This window comes from Vulpes vulpes, chromosome 16 (assembly GCF_048418805.1).
Source record: "Vulpes vulpes isolate BD-2025 chromosome 16, VulVul3, whole genome shotgun sequence".
NCBI classification, from domain to species: domain Eukaryota; kingdom Metazoa; phylum Chordata; class Mammalia; order Carnivora; family Canidae; genus Vulpes; species Vulpes vulpes.
Genome location: NC_132795.1, coordinates 84,523,253 through 84,546,533, shown reverse-complemented (window position 1 = coordinate 84,546,533; position 23,281 = coordinate 84,523,253). Strand labels below are relative to the sequence as shown.

At 39.2% G+C, this 23,281-nt stretch overlaps 2 pseudogenes; one reads left to right on the top strand and one right to left on the bottom strand.

Moving 5' to 3' along the window:
* Positions 1–12,027: 12,027 nt before the first annotated feature.
* On the bottom strand, positions 12,028–12,184 carry LOC112915407 (U4 spliceosomal RNA; annotated as a pseudogene).
* A 9,523-nt stretch (positions 12,185–21,707) lies between these two features.
* Positions 21,708–23,026, top strand: LOC112915345 (RNA-binding motif protein, X chromosome-like; annotated as a pseudogene).
* Positions 23,027–23,281: the final 255 nt, after the last annotated feature.

The following is a 23,281-nucleotide window of genomic DNA, read 5'->3' as shown; positions in this document are numbered from 1 at the left end:
CGGCCAGCATAATTACATAAACTAAATGGCAAAACTGTTAAATTAAGGAGAGCTTGCTCATGTGTTCCTTCTCCCCCGTATTTGGTGCTTTGTCGTCATTCGTCATTGCTTCTCTTTGTCCTTGCTCCTGAGTCATCATCCCCTCTATCTCCTTGGCTTCATTCATATTCCTATATCTTTCTCCAACCTCAGCCTTTTTGACGCACACTGATGTGGTTCCACTCCACTCTGGGCCCCTTTTTCTTGTTCACTAAGTAAGCATGAGTCTGGGCAGAGACTGGCTGGTGGGTGGAGCTGCAGGCCCTGAAGGCGCCACCAGGAATGTTGGTTGGCCCTCTCTTGGGGATTGCCTATCTCAAAACTTCAACTATTATTTTTGGAAGAATGGTTGGATAGAGGAAGCAGAAGTCTGCCCTGAGTGCCTTAAAACCCACAGGCTAATTTTTCTAGAGGTAAATTTCTACTCTTCTCCTGAAAGGAGGGTAAATAATTATAGTCTATACTCTCCTATACGTTGTAACTCTATCTGCTTAATGTTAATAAACTATGCATGGGTAGTCTTTGGCCATGCAGATATTTTCAGCTTGCTCTTAGACAATGGCAGAATTGAATGTACTTATTAAGAGGAGCACTTATTTTTTAAAATTTTTTTAAAGATTTTTTTTTTTTATTCCTCTGACAGAACACAAGTAGGGGGAGCAGGGGGAGCGGCAGGCAGAGGGAGAAGCAGGCTCCCCACTGAGTGGGGATCCCGATGTGGGGCTCGATCCTAGGACCCTGGGATCATGACCTGAGCTGAAGGCAGACGTTCACTGGCTGAGCCACCCAGGCGCCCCTAAGAGGAGCACTTAAAGTATTATAGGGAGTTGCTGATTTTTTGTGAGGAGGGAGGTGCAGAGGGCCAAGTAATGTTAATTTTAATTTTTCAGAAGAATGCTGACAGGGATGAGAAATAGTGTTTGCATCTCAGTAATAAAGATTAGAACTACATATCCTAAATAATTGATTTCTTGAACATGATTGGAGTAGTCATAACTATTTTAATCAGCCTCATTAGGATCGGCTCTGAGCTAGGTAAAAGGCATCCATCATCTTCAGCTGGACTACCATCTTAGCTCAGTGGGTCTCAACGTGTGACTCTCCCCGCCCTCCCCCCCCCGTCCTTGGATGCTCCTGAGATTATATATATATATATATATATATATATATATATATATATATATATAATTTAAATTCAAATTAGTTAACATATAATGTGTAATTAGTTTCAGAGGTAGAGATCAGTGATTCACGGGTCTTATGTAACACCCAGTGCTCATTACATCACATTCCCTCCTTAATGTCCATCACCCAGTTACCCCATCCCAACCCCCTATGCTTCTGAGATTCTTTCAGGGAGTCTTAAAGGTCCAAAATTTTTTTCCTACTGCTCTTAAGATGTTATTTGCCTTTCTTTTGCCTGTGCCATTCTCCTCGGTAGTCATGGCCTGGTGACACATGTAATGAGCACTGCAGGTACCCAGGCGAAATCTTACGTGATGGCTCTAAAGGTTCCTAGTTGTCGTTGAATTCTTCCCCTCTGCGCTCTCATAGTAAAACAAAAAGGAAAAAAAAATCAGTTTCACTTAAGAAGGCCCTTGCTGAACCATAAAAATTATTATATGTTGTTAAGTCTTGACCCTTGAAAATTTGTATTTTTGATAATCTGGGTGACAGAGTAGGACGTACACGTAAGGTGCTGTGGCTGCAAACCGAAGTTGTGAAAGTGCAACGATTGTCTTGAAGAAAAGCAAAGTAGGCAGTTGTTGGAGTGCAAACTGAGCCAGCCACTTTGTTTCCATGGAACAGCATGTTTACTTGAAAGAATCATTGAAATACAAACTATGGTTGTTTAAACTTGGGTGTTTGGCAGAAGTTTTCAGAAAAACAAATGAAGTGAGCCTGTTATTTTTTTTAAAAATATTTATTTATTTATTTGAGAGAGAGCACACGCTCACTTCAGAAGGGAGAGGCAGAGGGAGAGAGAGAGGTGGAATCTCAAGCAGACACCTGCTGAGCCTGGAGCCATGGGCTCCATCTCACCACACTGAGATCTTGACCCCAGTGGAAACCCAGTGGGCGTTTAACCTACTGAGCCACCCAGGAACCCTGAGCCTGTCATAAGGGTGAAAAGAATCTACTACAGTATTTTCTAATGTTAAAATTTGAGTTTTTAAGCAAAAATCAGAAATATGGTAAAGTTGTATGTACCACCGTGAGTCTGACAGTCTCCCACTACTAAAAGACTTTTTTGATGAGTTGAATAGTGATAACAATTAATGTGAATTTTTAGTATCATATAAGGAAATGTGTCAGGAAGACCTGAATAAGTCTATGTGCTGATATTTTCTGTATGGCCAATGAATAATGTTACCAAACTGTGGATGGGTGAAAGAGCCATTCAAAGTACAAGATAGACCAGGGGATTTTAATGTTGCAGAGGAGGACTTCATTGATGAGAACTTTTTGTTCACAAAAAAGGCAATGAACCAAGTTCATTGGTTTTAGGTTCTTTGTAAATAACCTATAAGGAACTACCACTTTACTGGGTTTTGATATAGTATCAAATAGTTATATCAATAATTATCTGAAAAGGCTATTAAAATATTTCCTTTTCTAACTACTTACTGTGTAAGGTCAAATTTTCTTCATATACTTCAACCAAAACAGTATGTTGCAACAGATAGAATGCAATAGAGATGAGAATCCACCTGTCTTGTGTTAAGCGAGGCTTCAAAAATTTTGCAAAAATATAAAATGATGTTTCTCTTTGGCTCTAGAGAAAATAGCTATTTCTCATAAAAGTTATCTATGTGAACATGAATGGGTATATTAATATTATTTTAAGATAAATATTAAAAATGTTTAGCTTAAATTTATATTACAGTAAATATTAGTAACCAAAATCCACACGACCGAGTGTCTGAAGAGATCCTGAGATCAAAGATCTCTATAGAGAACTACCCATCTAGAAGATCATCAATTGCAATATGGGGGTAGTGAAAACTTGATCTCTTCAAAGCAAATATGGGCTATTTCCTTTCCATATTTAAAACAATAATGATTACATTTGGATAGTGCTTTATACTTTCCAAATAGCTTTTACATGCATCAATAAGTTAATCCTTTGTGTAATCTTATAGGTCAGGCATTATTGTCTCCATGCTATACTAAAGAAAATTAAAATCCAGAGCAATCAAGCAGCTTATCCTAGGTCGGATAGCAGTGAAAGAACTGGAATCTGTCCCCAGATTTTCCATTTTCATTGTATTTCTGTAATATTATATATAGGTTCAGAAACTATTAGAAATTATTGGTCTGTGAACAGTTCAAATTACAATCCATTTGAGAAGGGGTTTTTAAGTTACATTTGGGCAATGAAGATTAAATTCAATATATAATCAAATCATATTGATTTTTGAGTTATATTCTTTATGTTGACATGCAATTATTTCAAAATTTGAGTTAGTAATGTCCAAAGGAATGTTTTTATATATTTTATTTATATCTGTTCATTGTATTGGATTGAACTATATGAAACTTAATATTCTCTCATTTTTTTCAGTGTATACTTTATTTCATATATCTTGAACTAATGCAATTTTAAAAACAGAAACGATTAAAGAAACCTTTTAAATTAAATTAGAAATTTTATCAAAAGTATAAAAAAGTATAAACTGAAGAAAAACCAGTCTAGGAACAAACCCTAACCATTAGTCCCACATGCCAATAGTCTAAGGTAATTGCTATCAAATTTCCTGTATATCCTTCCAGAAATTGTCCATACGTATACCATCATACATATATTTATTAAAACACAAACACAGGCAAGTGGGATCATTGTAAACAAAGTACGCTGCCAATTGCTTTTTTTTGCTTAATATGCTTGGATATCATTCCATTCAATTCATATAGTTCTATTCCTTTTTAAAATTCTATTGGTCATTTGAAAGATGTAATACAATTTACTGCTGAATTAAAAAAATGACCGAGGTATCTAGCCATATAGTAAAATGCACTAATCTTAAAGTTTATTTTCTACATGTATATATACATATGCATGCATGTGTATATATGTGTTTGTATAACTGTGTAACTACCACTTAGATCAAAGTTATTGACTTCTCAGCCAATAACACCTCCTCAACCCAGCAACCATTGTTCTGGTTTTAATCCATAGATCAGTCTTGTCTTTTCTTAAACTTCATAGAAATGGAATTATACTGTATTATTGTATTTTGGTGTGTACATGTTTCTTTTGCTCAACAGCAGTTCTCTGAGTTTGACCCCTATCATGTGTAGCAGTAATTGCTAAGCAGTAATTGTTCTTTTTAATTGCTGTATAGTTTTCCATTGTATGAATTTATCCATTCTACTGTTGATGGATATTAGATTTTCTATTTTTAAAAGTTTTAGATATGAATAAAGATTTAATGCACGTTCTTTATATGTCTTTTGGTAGACATATCCCTTTATTTTCTTTGGTAGAGTCTTACCTAATTTCATTTTGGTTTAAATGTCAGAATATGCCTATAAAGGCAACGCTTTATGGAGTTAGTACAACACACCCGTCACACTAGCAAATAGTAGTAGAAGGCAGATGGGTGAAATACAGAAATTATGAGTGAGATTTTTTTTTTTATGAGTGAGATGTAAGAAAATTTTTTAGCTGCATAAATGTAAAGAAAATGTGATATAAATAAAAATAAATGTTTTAGTAAAATCTGTTTGTATGCGCTGGATGTATGATAGTGGATTCTGGTATGAAGAAGCTCTGCCAGTAGAATGCTAGATACAGAAGATATTCTGTAAGAGTAGGACCAGTGGCTTCTTTCAGGCTAAAGATATCAATCAGTAATATACCAGCTAAACTTATCTCTGTGATTTCATTTGCATTCTTTCCATTATATGCTTACTGGCTTATTTTGAGTGTACTATTTAAAAACCCATAGAACATAATATATGTGCTCCAAATGGAAAAACTAAAGCTGTTTATTTGTAATAGTAATCTAATTTGAGGGCATCTGGGTGGCTCAGTTGGTTAAGTGCCTTCTGCTCAGGTCATGATTCCAGAGTCCTGGGATCGAGCCCCACATAAGGCTCTCTGCTCAGCAGGGAGCCTGCATCTCCCTCTCCCTCTGCCCCTCTCCCCTCCGATGGTGCGCTCTCTCTCTCAAGTGAATAAAATCTTAAAAAAACTAATTTGATATCAAACCAATTTCAGATAAGTGATTCTTCCTAAAGGAGGAAAGTTAAATTAAGACATAATTTATATGTTTACGGGGCAGCCCAGATGGCTCAGCAGTTTAGCGCCGCCTTCAGTCCAGGGCCTGATCCTGGAGACCCAAGATCGAGTCCCACGACCGGCTCCCTGCGTAGAGCCTGCTTCTCCCTCTGCCTGTCTCTCTGCCTTTCTCTTTTTGTGTCTCTCATGAATAAATAAATAAAATCTTTTTTTAAAAAAAACATGATTTATATGTTTAGTGAAGCATAGAATTTAAAATGAGGAAAACTTCAATTACCTGGAATTTTGTTATACTTAAATTGGTTTCTGATGAACTGAAGATCAGAAAACTCTTATTTCTCACTGATGAGCATTTCTTAAGTAAATAATCATACTTTCCCTGTCTTTGTATTTTGGTATAAAAATCCAATCTATTCTTTGATGATTTAAAAAGTTTTGTGTTGTTGTTTTTAATATTAATGATTATTACAAGAGTGCTATAGATGATCTACACCTGAGATGACTCTGGAAGTTTCTTTTAAAAATATATTTTGCTGTCATGTGTTTTCTCACCATTTGAAAGTTCTAATTAATAGTTTATCTTTTTCATTCTTTTCTTTCTTTTCTTTTTAAAATGATTTTATTTACTTATTCATGACAGAGAGAGAGAGGCAGAGATACAGGCAGAGATACAGGGAGAGAAGCAGGCTCCATGCAGGGAGCCCGACACAGGACTCGATCCTGTGTCTCCAGGATCACACTCCAGGCCGAAGGCAGCACCAAACCACTGGGCCACCAGAGCTACCCATCTTTCTTTTATTTTAAATTCAATTTGCCAACATAGAGTATAATACCCAGTGCTCATCCCATCAAGTGCCCTCCGTAATGCCCCTAACCTATTTACCCCATCCCCCCACTCACCTCCACTTTTTCAACCCTTTGTTTCCCAGAGTCAGGAATCTCTTGTAGTTTGTCTTCCTCTCTAATTTTTCCCCATTCAGTTTCCCTCCTTCCGTTATGTTCTCTTTCACTATTCCTTATATTACACATATGAATGAAACCATATGATGATTGTCTTTCTCCAATTGCCTTATTTACTCAGCATAATACCCTCCAGTTGAACCATCCATGTTATGTAAGTGGTGGGCATTTATCCTTTCTAATGGCTGAGTAATATTCCATTATATCTATATGTATTATATAGATATATATATATCCCACATTTTTTGTTAATAGAAAGGTAGTATGTTACATTACCATAACACACTAGAAGCCCAAGGTGAGAATAAAAGTGCTATTTATCAACACACTGAGAGCTATGGTTCTATGGATTTTCATGTCTTCAGTGTTACTGAGTTTAGATAATTCCAGAATTTGATTCTTTATCTTAGCACTTCATTTTCAGAAAGCATTTTAGTAAAGCTCAGAAATAGACTCCAGAAGGTAGGAGCATGATGAGGAACAAAGATAAATGAGTGGACCTTGTCAAGTATCTACACTCCAAATAGCAGCAGAAGGTGGGGAAAGGTTCAGATTCAAAGGGAATCCAGTGTCAAGATTCTTATCAACATCTTCTTTATCCATTCATCTGCTGAAGTACATCTCTGCCTCTTCCAGTTTCACTATTATGGACATGGCGGCTATGAACATTGGGGTGCAGGTGTCCCATCGTTTCACTACATCTGTATCCTAGGGGTAAACATCTAGTAGTGCAGTTGCTGGGTCATAGGGTAGCTCTATTTTTAACTTCTTGAGGAACCTCCACACTATTTTCCAGATTGGCTGCACCAGCTTGCATTCCCACCAATAGTGCAAGAGAGTTCCCTAATGATTCATCTTTAATTAATATTTTACCTAATTCAGATCTTTTAAATCAAGCATTAATATTTCATGTAGCATATCATAAGTCAAACAAAATTTGAAGGCATTCTCTCACATCATTTTATCAAAATGACAGCCAATAGTAATTAGCAAATTATTTTTTGGTTTCATTTCTAAGCAAACTACAACAGAACATGTTAACATCTAGAATGTTCTGACATTATCACGTTTCCAAACACAAACATGGTTCTGTTTATTCATTGCTCAAAACCATCATTAATATTATCAGAAATAGATTAGTGTGGTTCCTTTCTTTTGATTATGTACTGAGAGACCAAAGTGTTGTCGTTGTTGTTGTTGCTTTAAAGCATCAACGATGGGGCAGCCGGGGTGGCTCAGCAGTTTAGCGTCTGCCTTCAGCCCAGGGCATGATCCCAGGGTCCTGGGATCGAGTACCCCGTCAGTCTCCCTGCATGGAGCCTACTTCTCCCTCTGCCTGTGTCTCTGCCTCTCTCTGTCTCTCTCTGTCTCTCATGAATAAAATAAATAAAATCTTAAAAAAGTATCAACAGTGGTAATTTGTGGATGTGGAATTTTTAAAAACACTGGAAGCCATATATTACTGTCTTGCTCTGGATGTTTATATCAAATTGCTGGCTAGACACCCCTGCTTCAATGTCTTGAACTCAGCACATATAAAATGGAACTCTGACTCCCCGAGGTCTCTGCTGTGCTACTTCCCACCTTGTCTTCACCAATCTCCTTTGCTTCAGAAAAAGCAAAGGAGACCCACTCTTTTGACCTACTCTTAACATGACTCACTAATCCAGGACCATGTGGCATCTGCTCAGCTGTCCTACCATGTCTGGTGCCCTTAAGCTCTAGCTACATTGTGTCCTTTTAATTCTTTGAATATGTCAAGCAAGGCCTTTCGCACCTCATCACTTTGCACCAAAGGTTTCCTCTGTTTAGGATATTCCCTGAAACCTCCATGGTTAATTCTTCCTCAGCATTCTACTCTCAGTTTAAATGTAACCTCCTTGGACTTCCTTGTCACCCAATCTAAGTAGTCCACTGTTTTCTATCCTTGTATTCTATTTTTTTGAATAGCATTTACCAAAATTGTAAAGATATACTTGTCTTCTTGTTTATTGTCTTCTTTGTTGTATCAGTTAGGATTTGGTTCAACTTCTAAAACCCAAAGATACAATGGCTGGAAAAGATAGTAGTTCATTTTTCGCTTGTTTATACAAAGTTTAGACATAACCTAAAAAATTAATGTTAGTTTGATAGCTCTATGATCATAAGAGACCTAGGTTCATTCTAACCACTCCACCAAGTTCAGCATGGCTTCCACCTCACAGTCCAAAATGGTTGCACAAGCTCCAGCCATCATGCTTCCATCCAGCAGGAATCAGACAGGTCAACGTGGTCTTTATTCAAGATGGAGGAGGTTATATACACAGTTAAAAATGATGAGTTACTTAATGAAATTATTGCTTGAGCACAGATTATCAGTTTATGTTAAAACTATTAGGTAAATTTTAGGTGAATGGCTAAGGAGAAAAGAATCTTCATAAAAACACCCTCAAAAACTCCAAACAAATTACGTTTTGTCCACAGGAGAAAAAAAGTAGCTTTATAGTGGAGGAGTTGTCTGTCATCACCTTAATCCAGCAGTTAACTATGCTATTTCTTGGTGTGATACAATATGACGTACACAGTACCAGCTATGGTGTAATCTTGCCAAAAATGGTTGAGTCTAGGGGCACCTGGGTGGCTCAGTCAGTTAAGTAATCAATTCTTTTTTTTTTTTTTTTTAAGATTTTATTTATTTATTCATGAGAGACACAGAAAGAGAGAGGCAGAGACCCAGGCAGAGGGAGGAGAAGCAGGCTCCATGCAAGGAGCCCGATACAGGACTTATCCCAGGAATCCAGGACCACACCCTGAGCCAAAGGCAGACACTCAACCGCTGAACCACCCAGGCATCCCACCCAGGCAACCACCTGACTCTTAATCTTAGCTCAGGTCTTGACCTCAGGGTCGTGAGTTCAGGCCCTGCCTTGGGCTCCCTGCTAGGTGTGGAGCCTACTTAAAAAAAAAAAAAAATGTTTGAGTCGAATTGAACCTTTTGGCATAACTTCTAGGTTTATAGGAATTACAAGGAAAAGAGAAAATAATTGATACCCTGACGAAGAAATCACACAGATTGAGAAATTGGGACATTCTGTAAGACAGTGATTCCCGTCTGTTTAACATTTCAGTCTCATGAATATAAGGACTGATTTATTGTAAGGAGACTGAGGGGACATGACAAGCAGATGTGACCAGATGTTAACATTTCAGTCTCATGAATATAAGGACTGATTTATTGTAAGGTGACTGAGGGGACTTGACAACCAGATGGATCCTGGTTGTGAAGAACATTGTGTGGATACCTGGGAAAATGTCAAAATGGGTGGTTCTTAAGGCCTGAAAGGCGATCCAATATACAGAGCTGTTGAATCACTTTACTGTGCACCTGAAAGTACTATAGCACTGTATCTTAATTATACCTCAATTTAATATTTTTATATTTATTTATTATTGAGAGACAGAGAGAGAGAGAGAGCGGCAGAGAGAGAAGCAGGCTCCATGCAGGGAGCCCGACGTGGGACTCGATCCCGGGTCCCCAGGATCAGGCCCTGGGCCGAAGGCAGCGCTAAACCGCTGAGCCACCCGGGCTGCCCATATACCTCAATTTTAAAAAGAAATTAAGGGTACCTGGGTGGCACAGTGTAAGAGCCCTACTCTTGATTTCAGCTCAGGTCTTGATCTCAGGGTCATGAGATGGAGCCCCGCAATGGGTGAAAACCAATGAAGCCTAAATCATAGATCTCATTCTTGGGGAGTCAGGATCAACCCAGGTAAAACAAAAGTCAAAAATCCCTGCGATACTTTCTTTTTCTGCGCTGGTTTTATTTACAAACAGCTTTGACCACATTTCAGTTACTCTCAAAATGGTACCTTGCTGTAGGCTGGGTTAAAAAAAAAAAAAAAAGGATTACTTGGCTTGCTCAAGGTCATCTCCATAGCAAGAGATCAATCTGATATCAGAGCCCAGGCTCTCTGATGCCACATTGTTGACAGATGACACTACCTTCTGAAAACCCCAACTTACGCCAGGATTGACTTTTTGACCCTACGGTGTGCAACGAACCGAGCTACCCTAGGATTGGCTGAAGTGCACCTTGGCTGTAGGGGCGATTTCTACAACTTTCATTCTTATCCTCTTCACACCCCTCGCCCATTTTTCTCAGCAATGGGCAGCACCACTTTATTTTTCTTCTTTGCCCCGAGCTCCAGCAGCAGCAGACCCACTGTGATCAAGAGGAAAGGAGAACCTCCAACTACCATGAGTCGTGCTTCACACAGTACGAGAATGTTTTGGATCCTACTACGAGAAGTTCATTTAAAATTTCATCTACACAGCAGAAGCTGTGAAAAGCATAGACAAGGCTGAAAGTGGCTGGTAGCTGGCACGTATATCACAGAAATTCCTTACGAGTAAAAAAGGATCTGTGATTTTGTGTGGCACATTTCACATTCTCACCACCTACACATTCACTTAGAAGCTGCTGGTGGCAGAGGAGAAGCCCGCTTCCCTCCTACGTCACAGCTCAGCCTCATTTTGCTGCGAGCTTTGGGGTGGCTTCCTTGAGAACGTTTGTACCTTTGACCCAGAACAAACATTCCAAGAGGACAGCATTTCCAGAACCTATAAAAAAAAATAGATTAATTTAGTACCATTTAATAAGTAAGAACAATACAAGAGATTTAAAAATATTTTCTCTCCCTAGTCCCTCTCTTTTATCCCCTGGATGTGACTAATCATTCCTCAAGGCCTCTCCATTTTTTCAGGTCCCCCCCAATATGTTGCCGATTTCCACCCTGCCATCCTTGTTTAAATACTAGTTACCTTTAGTCCTATAAAGCCCAATGAAATACCCCTACTCCTCAGTCTCTCTTCGCTTTCTCCGAGTCATTCTTTCTGTGTTCCAAATAGTTTGACTGAATCAAATTCTTTTCCTGTTTGAAAACATACAGTGACTTAACTACTCTGACATTCAAGGTCCTCTGGAATATGGTCTCCACTTACCTATAGGACCTTATCTTGCACTTCTAATCGTAATAACAATAATAATTATTACAAATCGAGTACACAAATCCCAAACTCTGTGCTAGGTGCTGTCCACATCCAACACAAACTCCTGCTCTAGCTAAGCCAGTACCCTTACGGTTCCCACGCATGCTTTGCTCCTTTTGACACTACGCCTGGGCTGTATTTTTTATGTCCTTTATGTCACTACTAATCCTACCGATTTTTTGAGACTGAGATCATTTCTCAGCTCCTCCAAAAATCCCTCGAATTATTCAAATCCATCGATCTTTTCTGTGTCTGACTTGTTAACACTCTTGCTGTGCCACACACTACGATATTTAGAACCACTATATAATTATTTAGTCCTTTCAGGTATGTAAATTCACTTCCCATTAAGTTGTCCTATGTTGGCATCCATGGAGGGGATTGAAAGCATGCACGAACCATTTGGAATTGCATGTTTTACATTTGTGCATTTTCTCTAGGTCAGGAGTTTTCATGGCATCACAGAGAGATCCATGGAGAAGTTCGAGTTCCTCACTGAATACTAAGTCATACTTTTAGTTCAGGCCTCTTACTAAACATAGGAAATATATATCTCATCGCATATCCTCTGATCCTCCATTAGAGAACTCCTAAGGGTTGTGGGAGTGAGTTTTAAAATTCTGACCTGTTGTTTTACTCTGCATTAAATGTGAGGTGCTCTGAATTTTGAGGCGAAAAACGTAAACCACTATATGCAGAACTTTTTCCAACAATAGTATTTAAATTAGGTAGTTTTTGAATAGGTAATACAGTTTCATAATTTGAAGGTCAAAACTACATAAGAAGGTTAGCCAGGGAAGTCTCACCCCCATCTGCCTTTTACAGGTGACCATCAACAAAAAGATTTTAATTAGCAATAATCGTGCCTCAGATAAACCTCATTGGCTACAATGCTGTCAGCGCTCAAAGTTAACAAAAAGATTTTAATGCCACAGATAATACCATATATGTAGCTTCATTGGTCAAGGCTCTTTTCGTTGCAAGTAACAGAAATTTATTTTGAACCAGTATAAACAAAAAGGGAATTTATTTTAAGAATAGAGTATTACAAGGAAGGCAGAAAGTGCAGCCAGGTTTCAGGAAGGTTTGGAACGAGGACTTGGAATCCATCAAGGACACAAGCAGCTAATTTTTGTCTGACTAACTGCCCATTGGGTTCTGCTCTCTCTCTTTCATTCTCTCTGCAGACTGACTGTTGCTTTGGCATGCCTAAGTCCAAACACAGCCGTCCCTCTGCTCCTGAGTATACTCCTCCTCTGTTCAAGTGAGCAGCCCAGCTTCTTATCTCTCAGTGCAAATTTGGAGAGAGAGGGAGAGGGAGAGAGAGAGAGCGACCCTATTTGGCCTGACGGGAGTCATGTGTGCATCCTTGGCTGATCAGCTCTGGACTAGAGAGGTGGGAAACAGTACAAACACGGATGCCAGAGAGTCAGCCTGTATAGGGCCAACCTAATATCCCCTGAGGTGCCTGCTCAAATGGTCTTGCTGACCATAGAAAACGAGCTTTTAATTGTCATGGGCCTGAGGCTCCTATTGGCCCAGATAGGTACCCAGTGCTAATTATCTCTTTTCCTACTGGCAGGAAATAACTCAGGAGAGCCACAGCACTTCTTGAGTAGCATTCTCTCCTGGGACATGGAGGATTGCTTATCCCTATTTTTATTTAAAGTTTTTGCAAGTTTCCCTGGGCCAATTCCCTTTGGCTGCTTTCTGCTATCCTCTCTGTAGCCAGGGCTTGTGTTACCACCTCTGGTTGTCTCCTGGGTATTACCTCATCAGGAACAAAGTCCACTGCCAAATCACTGAGAATAATAGAGCACAGTGATATATGGCTCCCACCAGATCCTCCTACAGCTCTTTTTGAAGAAGACAGGGGTGAATGGAGGTAAGAAAAATAAATATTGCCTAAGTTACAATATCTAATTTTCGTACATAAAGAATATGGCTCTAATGTATTCACATGTCATGATGCTGCTAAGTGAACTTCATGGATGTTATCTCATATCAATATTTTTCTTATCTGTGAGTTGAGAATGGTGTTAGTAGAAGCTATATGAAATAAGCTAAAGGGATGTTATCTCTTTACGTGAGATTTTCCAGGCAGAACAAATATTAGCAATCCTTCCTCCCTTCCTATCCATCCATCCATCTATCCAAGTATAGCACTACCTTCTCAGAACGCCCCAGGACTTGTTTGTCTGAAATTCTTAATTTACTGAATGAAATATCCTCAATAATGTTTTTCCAAATCTAAATTTCATTAATTAACATATAGTGTATTATTGGTTTTAGAAGTAGAATGCAGTGATTCATCAGTCCTATATAATACCCAGTGCTCATTACATCACCCAGTTACCCCATACTCCCCCTCTCCAGCAATTCTCAGTTTGTCTCCTCTGATTAGGAGTCTCATGGTCTGTCTCCCTCTCTGATTTCATCTTGGTTTTTTCCCTCCCTCCCCCTATGATCCTCTGTTTTGTTTCTTAAATTCCACATGTGAGTGAGATCATATGATACTTGTCTTTCTCTGGCTGACTTATTTGCTTAGCATAATACCCTCTAGTTCCATCCATGTCATTGCAAATGGCAAGATTTCACCTTTTGGATGGCTGTGTAATATTCCACACACCATATCTTCTTTATCCATTCATCTGTCAATGGAAATCTGGGCTCTTTCCCTAGTGTGCCTATTGTGGACATTACTGCTGTAAACATCGGGGTGCAGGTACTCCTTGGGATCATTACATTTTATCTTTGGGGTAAATACCCAGTATTGTAATTGCTGGGATATAGGGTAGCTCTATTTTCAATTTTTTGAGGAACCTCCATACTGTTTCCCAGAGTGGCTGCACCAGCTTGCATTCCCACTGATAGTGTAAGAATGTTCCCTTTTCTTTGCATGCTCACCAACATCTATTGTTTCCTGACTTCTTAATTTTAGCCATTCTGACAGGTGTGAGGTAGTATCTCATTGTGATTTTGATTTGTATTTCCCTGAAACTGACTGATGTGGAGCATTTTTTCATGCATCTGTTGGCCGTTTATGTGTCTTCTTTGGAGAAAAACTGGCTCTTGTCTTCTGCCCATTTCTTTTTTTTTTTTTTTTAGATTTTATTTATTTATTCATGAGACAGAGAGAGAGAGGCAGAGACACAGGCAGAGGGAGAAGCAGGCTCCATGTAGGGAGCCTGGCGTGGGACTCGATCCCAGGTCTCTAGAATCAGGCCCTGGGCTGAAGGCGGCGCTAAACTGCTGAGCCACCCGGGGTGCCCCATTCTGCCCATTTCTTGATTGGATTATTTGTTTTTTGGGTGTTGAGTTTGATAAGTTCTTTATAGATTTTGGATACTGGCCTTTTGTCTGATAGGACATTTGCAAATATCTTCTCTCATTCTGTAGGCTGTCTTTTGGGTTTGTTGACTCTTTCCTGTGCTGTGTGCAAAAGCTTTTTATCTTGATGAAGTCCCAATAGTTCATTTTTGCCTTTGGAGACATGTTTAGCAAGAAGTTGCTGTGGCTGAGGTCACAGAGGTTTCCTGCCTGTCTTCTCCTCTAGGATTTTGATGGATTCCTATCTCATATTCAGGTCCTTCATACATTTTCAGTCTATTTTTGTATATGCTGTAAGAAAATGGTCCAGTTTCATTCTCTGCATGTGGCTGTCCAATATTCTCAACACTATTCATTTGTTGAAGAGAATTTTTTCCACTGATATTCTGAAGATTGCTGACGATCAGTTGACCATAGAGTTGAGGTCCATTTCTGGGTTTTCTATTCTATTCTATAGATCTACGTGTTTGTTTTTGTGTCATTACAGTATTGTCTTGATGATTACAGCTGGGTAATAGAGCTTGAAGTCTGAAAGTGTGATGCCACCAGCTTTGCTTTTCTTTTTCAATGTTTCTTTGACTATGCAGGGTCTTTTCTGGTTCCATACAAACTTTAGGATTATTTGTTCCAGCTCTGTGAAAAAAGTTGGTGGTATTTTGAGAGGGATTTCATTGAACATATAGATTACTCTAGGTAGCATCGACATTCTAACAATATTTGTTCTTCTAGTCCATGAACATGGAGCATTTTCCTCTCTCTTTGTGTCTTTCTAAATTTCTTTCATGAATGTTCTGTAGCTTTCTTAGTACAGATCCTTTGGCTTTTTGGTTAGGTTTATTCCTACATATCTTATGGTTTTGGGTGCAGTTATAAATGGGATTGACTTCTTAATTTCTCTTTCTTCTGTCTCATTGTTAGGGTATAGAAATGCAACTGATTTCCATGCATTGATTTTGTATCCTGCTACTTTACTGAATTCCTATATGAGTTATAGCAATTTTAGGGTGGAGTCTTTTGGTTTTTCCACATAGAGTTTCATATCACCTGCAAAGAGTGAGAGTTTGACTTCTTTCCCTGTTTGGATGCCTTTTATTTCTTTTTGTTGTCTGATGCTGAGGCTAGGATTATGTTGAACAACAGTGGTGAGAGTGGACAGCCCTATCATGTTCCTGACCTTAGGGGAAAAGCTTTAAGTTTTTCCCCATTGAGAATGATAATTACTGGGGCTTTTCATAGGTGGCTTTTATGATATTGAGGTACTTTCCTTCTATAGCTACATGGTGGAGAGTTTTAATCAAGAAAGGATGATGTACTCTGTCAAATGCCTTTTCTACATCTATTGAGGGGATCATATGGTTCTTGTTCTTTCTTTTATTAATGTAGTGTATCACCCTAAATGATTTGTGGATGCTGAACCACTCTTGCAGCCCAGGAATAAATACCACTTGGGATAATCCCTTTAATGTACAGTTGGATCCTATTGGCTAGTATGTTGGTGAGAAATTTGGCATCCATGTTCATCAGGGATATTGGTCTATAATTCTCCTTTTTGGTGGTCCTTGTCTGGTTAGGGTTCAAGATAATGCTTGCTTCATAGAAAGAGTTTGGAAGCTTTCTTTCCATTTCTATTTTTTGAAACAGTTTCAGAAGAATAGGTATTAGTTCTTTAAATGTTTGATAGAATTCCTCTCAGAAGCCATCTGACATTGGACTCTTGTTTGTTGGAAGATTTTTGATTACTGCTTCAATGTCCTTGCTAGCTATGGGTCTGCTCAGGTTTCCTATTTCTTCCTGTTCCAATTTTGGTAGTTTATAAATCTCTAGGAATGCATTCATTTCTTCCAGATTGCCCAATTTTTTGGCATTTAGTTGCTCATACTATGTTCTTATATTTCATCAGTGTTGGTTGTGGTCTCTCCTTTTTCATTCATGATCTTATTCATTTGAGTCCTTTCTCTTTTCTTTTTGATAAGTCTGGCCAGGAGTTTACCCATCTTATTAATTCTTTCAAATAACTACTTCCTAGTTTCATTGATTTGTTTTACTGTTCTTTTGCTTTCTATTTCATTGACTTCTGCTCTAATCTTTATTAATTCTCTTCTCCTGCTGGGTTTAGGCTTTATTTGCTATTCTTTCTGCAGCTCCTTTAGGTGTAGGGTTAGATTGTATATTTGAGAACTTTCTTATTTCTTGATAAAGGCTTGAATTGCTATATATGTTCCTCTTAGGACCACCTTTGCTGCATCCCAAAGGCTTTGAACAGTTGTGTTTTCATTTTCATGTGTTTCCATGAATTTTTAAAAATTCTTTAATTTCCTGGTTGGTCTATTCATTCTTTAGGATACTCTGTAGTCTCCGTGTATTTGAGTTCTTTCCAAATTCCCTCTTGTGATTGAGTTCAAGTTTTAAAGCATTGTGGTCTGAAAATATGCAGGGAATGATCCCAATCTTTTTGTATCAGTTGAGACTTGATTTGTGACCCAATATGTGATCTATTCCAGAGAATGTTCCATGTGCACTAAAGTAGAATGTATATTCTATTGCTTTGGATGGAATGCTCTGAATATATATATGTGAAGTCCTTCTGGTCCACTGTGTCATTCAAAGCCCTTGTTTCCTCGTTGATCTTCTGCTTAGATGATTTGTCCATTGTTATGAGTGGGGTGTTAAAGTCCCCTATTATTATTGTACATTATCAATGTGTTTCTTTAATTTTGTTATTAATTGGTTTATACAGTTGGCTGCTCTTGTGTTGGGGGATAAATATTTACAATTGTTAGATCTTCTTGATGGATAGACCCTTTAATTATGATATAGTGTCCCTCCTCATCTTTTATTACAGTCTTTGGTTTAAAATCTAATTTGTCTGGGGATCCCTGGGTGGCTCAGTGGTTTAGCGCCTGCCTTTGGCCCAGGGCGCAATTCTGGAGTCCTGGAATCGAGTCCCACGTCGGGCTCCTGGCATGGAGCCTGCTTCTCCCTCCTCCAGTGTCTCTGTCCCTCTCTCTCTCTTTCTCGCTATGTCTATCATAAATAAATAAATCTTAAAAAAAATAAAATCTAATTTGTCTGATGTAAGGATTGCTACTCCAGCTTTCTTTTGATGTCCATTAGCATGATAAATGGTTTTCCAGTCCCTCACTTTCGATCTGATGGTGTTTTTGGGTCTAACATGAGTCACTTTGGGAGAGTATATCAATGGGTCTTGCTTTTTCATCCAATCTGATACCCTTTTGATGTCTTTTGATGGGGACATTTATCCCATTTACATTCAGAGTAACTACTGAAAGATATGAATTTAGTGCCATTGTATTACTTGTAAAGTCACTCTTTCTGTAGATTGTCCTTGTTCATTTCTGGTCTATGTTGTTTTGGGGCTCTTTCTTCACTTAAAGGGTCCCCTTTAATATTTCTTGAAGGGCTGGTTTAGTGATCACAAATTCCTCTAGTTTATGTTTGTCCTGGAAGCTTTTTATCTCTCCTAGTGTGAATGACATCCTAGTTGGATAAATATTCTTGGATGCATATTTTTCTCACTTACCATATAATGGTATATGATGAATATATGGTGCCAGTCCTTTCTGGCCTACCAGGTCTCTGTGGATAGGTCTGCTGCAAGTCTAATGTTTCTTCCCTTGTAGGTTATGGACGTCTTGTCCTCAGCTGCTTTCAGAATTTTCTTTTTGTTTCTGAGATTTGCAAGCTTCACTATTATATGCCAAGGTGTTGACCCTTTTTATTGATTTTGAGGGGGATTCTCTGTGCCTCTTGGACTTGAATGCCTGTTTCCTTCTCCAGCTTAGGGAAGTTCTCAGCTATAATTTGCTCCAATATACCTTCTGCTCCCCTCTTTCCTCTTCTTCTGGGATCCCAATTATTCTAATATTGTTCTGCCATCTCTTAATAGCCTTTTTGATTTTTAAAAAAGAGATTTTATTTATTTATTTATGTGAGAGACACACACACACACACACAGAGGCAGAGACATAGGCAGAGGAAGAAGCAGGCTTCATGCAGGAAGCCCAATGTGGAGACTCGATCTCAGGACTCTAGGATCACGCTCTGAGCCAAAGGTAGGTGCTCAACTGCTGAACCACCAAGGCATCCCAGCCTTTTTGATTTTGACTTGATTATATTTCTTTCTTTTATTTCTCCAGAAATAGATTCTCTAGTGTGTTCTATGCTTTTTCCAAGCCCGGCTAGTATCTTTATAATCATTAGTTTGAACTCCTAACATCTTACTTATATCCATACTGGTTAGGTCCCTGGCAGTAGTATTGCCTGTTGTTCTCTTTTTTGAGGTGATTTTTTTTTTCTTTTGGTTTTGTCTTTCTTGCAGAGAACGGTTGGTTTTTCTATTTGTAGAATTGCAGCAATTCTTTTCTTAGATCTCTGGTTGAGTTCACAGTTGTTTAGAATGATTTGATAGCTATTTAGTTAATTTCCTGGGGCCAGACAAAACTAAGGTCTCCTACTCCTCCACCATCTTGGAAAAGCCTATCCTCAATAATGTTTATAAATAAAAACTAACCTGTATACTGTACTTTTGTGTGCTATGCATTCTTAAAAGTATTTTGTGATTTTTCAACTAATTCTTGAAACTACCCTATGGTGACCACAATTATGCTTCCCATTTTAGAGATGAGGAATTAGGCACAGAGACGACAGTTGCTCAAAATCACAAACCTAGTAAGTGGTAGTGTCAGGATGGAAACCAAAGTAAATTTGACTCTAGAATTTTGCTTTTTATCCCTACCTTATGGTTAAGGCTGTATGCAAAACAGTGATTGCCAAATTGTTGAACATGTTTTAAAAATATAGTTAACAAGATTGAAAATCTGCTGATGTAGTTCATTTGAGAGCCTGCAGAGCTAAGTGCATCTTAACTGGGCGGTGGGCCTGGTTGTCATGTACTTCTCCAGCTGTTTTTGGTAAATGCCACCTTTCTCACAAGCTTTAGACTTGGAAGCTATGTATGAACTAAAAAATCCTTTAAGAGCATTGTAGCTCCAATGCTCCTAAAACTTTCTCAAGAACATTTCCAATAAAGTCACACACGTAGTGTGATTGACAGCATTAGAGTATAGTTGAGATCAGTGATGATGAATCTGAATTCAGACTGGTCGGCATAGTTACATACTTTTCTCTAGCTACAATCAGCAATGATGATACAAAAATTAGAGAAGGCAGAGCTGGTTTTAACTGGGGTTATTGTTTCACAGAGCCAGATAGAGAAAGGGAATTGAGGGGGTCTTTGGTATTCTCAACTATTCATTATATGTAAATTTTATAAACACCTTGTCTAATTTCATATAAAAATCTTGGGAATTTAAGGGTGCCTGGGTGGCTCAGTTGGTTAAATGTCTGCCTTCAGCTTAACTCATGATCCCAGAGTCCAGGGATTGAGCCCCACATAGGGTTCCCTGCTCAGCAGGGAGCCTGCTTCTCCCTTTGCCTCTCCTTCTGCCTCTCTCCCTACTTGTACTCTCTTCCCCCCCCCCCCCCATGTTCTCTCTAAGAAATAAACAACAACAACAAAAGTCTTGGGAATTTGAACTCTGTTGACCATACTAATCAATTTGGGACTAATCATCTCCTAATTTATGACACTGAGTCTTACATCTCTTTACATCTTTTAGGTCTCTATAATACCTTTCAATAAAGCTTTCAGTTTTTCTTCAAAAAATTAAATCATATACAGATACTAAATTTAGTATCAATGGACATGGAAAAATTGTGTATCACATCCTTGCTCATTGTTTTCATATTTAAAGTTGTGAAAATTGTCCAAGTTTCATCATGAAATTATGAAATTATTGTTGCTGTCAAATTCTTATTTTGAGACTCAAATGGTCTAGTAATAACAAATATTGTAATGCAGCTGCCCATTTAGAAATAGTTCTTTTTAAAAAATTTAAAAAAAGAAATAGTTCTCCTATAGCTATTTTCCTTTGAATTTTAAATCCTTAGAGTAGGCTGTCTTGCCTCTCTCAAAGATACTGTGTTATTTCTCCTTTGTAAATATTTGTTTTTTTCTTTTCACACAGTTCCCCTACAGTACAAAATATTTGGAAATGCGGTATCCTAAAAGACTGTGTAAATGTTGTATCGTGCATAACTGTAATTAATTTCTCAAGTTCACAGCCCCCAAATTTCATCACTATACTAGATTTTTAGAAATCCAGTAATTTGGTTAAAATGAGAGTTCTCTTTCTGTGTGTGTGTCTGTGTGTGTGTGTGTTTGCATGAACACATGTGTAACACTGGGTATATATTTGGATTAATTTCCTGTGTCTGCAATAACAAAGTACCACAAAGTGAATGGTTTAAAACAATAGAAATTTATTTTGTCACACTCACACTTTTGGAGGCCAAATGTAGGAAATCAAGGGGTTGACAGGGCCATGCTCCCTCCAAATCTTCTAGGAACCACTCTTGCCCCGTGTATTCTGTGGCTTGTGGTAGCACTACTGTAATTTCTGCCTCTGTCTTCACATGGCCATCTTCTCTATGTGGTTTGTCTTCTACTCTTCCTAGAAGGACACTAGTCATATTGGATTAAGTGCGCCCTGCTGGAGAATGACCTCATCCTACCAACTACATCTATAAGGACCCTATTTCCAAATAAGGTGATTCTAAAGTACCAGGAGTGAGGACTTCAAAATATCTTTTTTTTGTGGGGATACAGTTCCACTCATAACAACACCTAATTACTTATTAAGAGAACTCTTGTTAATCTTTTAGGAATATGTGCATATTCATTTAAAAATGTAACTTCTAGGGCAGCCTGGGTGGCTCAGTGGTTTAGCGCCGCCTTCAGCCCAGGGCCTGATCCTGGAGTCCCGGGATCGAGTCCCACGTCAGGCTCCCTGCATGGAGCCTGCTTCTCCCTCTGCCTGTGTCTCTGCCTCTCTCTCTCTCTCTCTCTCTCTGTGTGTGTCTCTCATGAATAAATAAGTTAAATCTTAAAAATAAAATAAAATAAAAATGTAACTTCTAGAAAATAAAGAATAAATAAAAATGGTCGTTGCCCAGTAGTGCTAGCGGCTTCCCTCTTCCACTCTCAGAGCCGGTGGCTCTCACTCGTGCTGAGCTGCTACGAAGCCCCTGCGGGGAGCTCGCAGGAGCTTGGAACGGTCATCACCCCTCCGACTCTCACCAGGGGGAAAAATGGTTGAAGCAGATCGCCCAGGAAAGCTTTTCATTGGTGGCCTCAATACGGAAACAAATGAAAAAGCCCTTGGAAGCAGTATCTGGCAAATATGGACGAATAGTGGAAGTTCTTTTGATGAAAGATGGTGAAACCAACAAATCAAGAGGATTTGCTTTTGTCACCTTTGAGAGCCCAGCAGATGCTAAGGATGCAGCCAGAGACATGAATGGAAAAGTCCTTAGATGGAAAAGCCATCAAGGTAGAACAAGCCACAGAACCATCATTTGAAAGTGGTAGACGTGGACCACCTCCACCTCCAAGAAGCAGAGGCCCTCCAAGAGGTCTTAGAGGCGGAAGAGGAGGAAGTGGAGGAACCAGGGGACCTCCTTCACGTGGAGGGCACATGGATGATGGTGGCTATTCCATGAATTTTAACATGAGTTCTTCCAGGGGACCACTTCCAGTAAGAAGAGGACCACCACCACTCCTCCTAAAAGATCTGCCCCTTCAGGACCAGTTCACAGCAGCAGTGGAAGGGGAGGAAGAGCTCCTGTGTCAGCAGAAGAGAGACAGTGATGGAGGCCCACCTCGAAGGGAACCCCTGCCCTCTCGTAGAGATCTGTATTTGTCCCCAAGAGATGATGGATATTCTACTAGAGACAGCCATTCAAGCAGAGATTACCCAAATTCTCGTGATACAAGAGAGATTATGCACCACCACCAAGAGATTATCACTTACCGTGATTATGGGCATTCCAGTGCACGTGATGACTGCCCATCAAGAGGCTATCGTGATAGAGATGGCTATGGTCGTGACCGTGACTATTCAGATCATCCAAGTGGAGGTTCCCACAGAGATTCATCTGGGAGTTATGGTAACTCCGTAGTGCTCCACCTACACGACGGCCCCCGCCATCTTACGGTGGAAGCAGTCGCTGTGACGATTACAGCAGCTCACGTGACGGATACGGCGGAAGTGGAGACACTCAAGCAGCGGAAGCGGAAGTGGAGACACTCAAGCAGCGGAAGTGACCTCTACTCAAGGGGTCGTGACCCGGTTGGCAGACCTGAAAGAGGGCTTCCCCCTTCTATGGAAAGGGGGTACCCTCCTCCACGTGATTCCTACAGCAGTTCAAGCCGCGGAGCTCCAAGAGGTGGTGGCCATGGAGGAAGCTGATCTGATAGAGGGGGAGGCAGAAGCAGATATTAAACACAAAACAAAATTTTGGACCAAAATCCCCGTTCAAAGAAAACAAACAAAAAAGTGGAACCTTTTTTGTCCTAACTACCCAAGGACTACTAAAAGGAAAACTAGTGTTACCTTTTTAAGGTTTCCTGTTAAGTTCCCCTTCCATAATTTTTATGTTCTTGTGAGGGGAAGAAAAGTAAAACCTGTTTAATCTTATTTGACTTTATGACATGGCTGTCAATAAGCAAATGTTAAATGTGTTAAGACTTGACTTGTGTACTAGTGTTGTGATTTTTCAAGTTAAAAGGGTCCCTAAAGGCCACTTCCTATATCTGA